Source organism: Lemur catta, unplaced genomic scaffold (genome assembly GCF_020740605.2).
Source record: "Lemur catta isolate mLemCat1 unplaced genomic scaffold, mLemCat1.pri scaffold_43_ctg1, whole genome shotgun sequence".
Classification (NCBI taxonomy): domain Eukaryota; kingdom Metazoa; phylum Chordata; class Mammalia; order Primates; family Lemuridae; genus Lemur; species Lemur catta.
The window spans coordinates 1,309,387-1,312,169 of NW_025423850.1; the positions used below are offsets into that span (position 1 = coordinate 1,309,387).

The 2,783-nt window shown below is 31.4% G+C and overlaps 1 pseudogene; it reads left to right on the forward strand.

Annotated features, from left to right (window-relative positions):
* The first annotated feature begins 400 nt into the window (after positions 1–400).
* Positions 401–1,168, forward strand: LOC123629793 (annotated as a pseudogene).
* Positions 1,169–2,783: the final 1,615 nt, after the last annotated feature.

The following is a 2,783-nucleotide window of genomic DNA, read 5'->3' on the forward strand; positions in this document are numbered from 1 at the left end:
AGGGCCAAAGGCAGAGAGAAACTTAAAATCAGCAAGAAAAATGTAGCTCATCATTACCAGGGATCCTTGAAAAAGACAATGTTGACTTCTCATGGGAATCAATGGAGTTGAGAAGGCAATGGGATAACATATTCAAAGTGCTTGAAATAATAGCCAAGAATTTTATATCCAGCAAAAATAACCTTCAAAAATTAAGGAGAAAGGTGGTTCCACACACAAACATGGGTCATATTATCACAGAAGTGGATAGCTGGGCAGTAGTAGTGTTTTTTCTTTGGCAGAGTAAAGTACTCTGTGTAGATCTTGACTCTTCAGTGTCTTCCCTCTGGAATTATACAAAGTTCAAAAAAGATGTCCTTCATCCTTTGAAAAGAGCTTATTGTAAAAACAAAAAAAATAGATGTCTTAAGGATATGACTCCAAGACCACTGTATTTTCTCCAGAAGGTCACTTGCACCAAGTTGAATGTACCATGGAAGCATCAAACATGCAGGCACCTGTTCAGGAATTTTCTCAAGCAATGATGTTTTGCTTGCAGCAGAAAGACACAACATCCACAAGCCTCTTGATGAAATCATTTTCTCCAAAAATATTTATGGGCTCAGTGAGGACATGGCTTGCAGTGTGGCAGGAAATGCTAATGTTCTGACTAATAAACCAAGGCTCATTGCTCAAAAAAGTATTTATAATGGTTTCAGAAGCCAATTCCTATGAGCAGTTGGTTACAGCACTGTGTAATATCAAACAAGCTTATACACAGTCCGGAGGAAAACGTCCCTTTGGTATTGCATTACTGTACATTGGCTAGAATAAGGACCATGGCTTTCATCTGTATCAGAGCGGCTCTAATGGAAATTATGGGTAATGGAAAACCTTATGCATTGGAAATAATAGTGCTGCATCTGTGTCAGTGTTAAAACAAGAATGAAAGGAAGAAGAAATGACTTTGAAGTCAGAACTTGGTTTAGCTATCAAAGTGTTAAATAAGGACATGAATGTTAGCAAACTGCTGAAAAAGTGGAAATTGCCATATTAACAAGAAAGAATGAAAAAACATAATCAGAGTTCTCAAAACAAAGTGGAATAGTTGATCAAAAACCATGAGAAATAAGAAACTAAAGCTAAGCATGAGAAGAAAGAAAGAGAACATAAATAAAAAGATAAATAAAAGACAAAATATTGGGATTTTAGAACTCATTCAGGGTGCAATTTCTGTGTAAAAGATTTCCTAATCTTCCAACCTGAGAAAGCTTTGAATTTTTTTTTAACTTGTGCAAAACATCACATTCTGAATTGTATGCTGGTCATTTCTGAATACTTTATTGTAATGATGATTATTTTCATGGACATTTTAATCTTATTTTTGTTGGAATAAAACTTGGAAAGAAGGGTAAATTTTTAAAAATGAAGGTGAAATTGAGACAGTCACAGATAAACAAAAACTGACTTTGTCACTGCTATTGAAATTATATTGGTGTTAATTCAAATCTAGTTGTCTTAAATTATGATGCTAAATGTAATCTGAGAAAAAACACTAAGAAAACATCTCAGGAAATATAGTAAATAAGACAAAAGAATTAAAATGATATAGTAGAAAATGTCTATTTAACACAAAATAACAGTGACAGAGGTATTAAAGAAACAAATAAGTCATAAGACATACAGAAAACAATGGCAAAAGACAGGTGTAAATTCTTCCATATTAAATAGTAACTACATCAACTGTAAATGTACAAAAAACCCCAATGAAAAGGCAAAATTTTGTAGAGTAGATTAAAAATAATGAACCAACTACATGCTTTCTATAAAAGACATTGATAGGTTGAAAATACAAGGATGGAAAAAATATATACCATGCAGAAAGTACCCAAAAGAGAGCTAGAGTGGCTATATTAATATCAGACATAATAAACTTTAAGAAAAAATAACTATAGAAAAAAGACATTTTATAGTGATAAAAATAAAAATTTATGAAGACAAATTAACATTTATTAACATACATACCTAACATCTGAACTACAAAATCCATAAATCAAAAATTGACAGACTCAAAAGAAGAAATAGACAATTCAACAATAACAGCTGAATACATCAATATCCACATTCAGTAGTGGCTAGAACAACTATTTAGAAGATAATCAAGGAAATTGAGTTCTTAGACAACACTATAAACCAAGATATAATACACATCTGTAAATCACTGAACCCCAAAACATCAGAATATATATCATATCCAATGTACACAAATCATTTTCTACAATAGATCATATATTAGGCCATAAAACAAGCCTCAGTAAAATTAAAAGGGATAAAAATATACAAATTGAGTTCTACAACCACATTGGGATGAAATTAGGAGTTGATAACAGAAGGATTTTGTGCAATTCACAAATACATGAAAATTAAAGAATACTCTCCTAATTAATGGGTCAAAGGAAAAATTACAAGGGAAATTATATAATATTTTGAGAAGGATGAAAGTGAGATTACAACATAATACATACAAGATGCAGGAAAAGCAATGCTCATAGAGAAGTTTATAGCTGGAAATGCCTATATTAAAAAAGAAGAAAGATCTCTAATCAATGTTATCCTTCCACCTTGTAAACTAGAAAAAAACAGATAAAATAAACCTAAAGGAAGCAGAGGAAAGAAGTAATAGATTAGATCAGAAATTAATGAAATAGATTACAAAAAATCAATAGAGAGAAAAGCTATGAAGCTAAAAGTTGGTTCTTTAAAATGATCCACAAAAGTGACAAGTCTTTACCTATAATGACCAA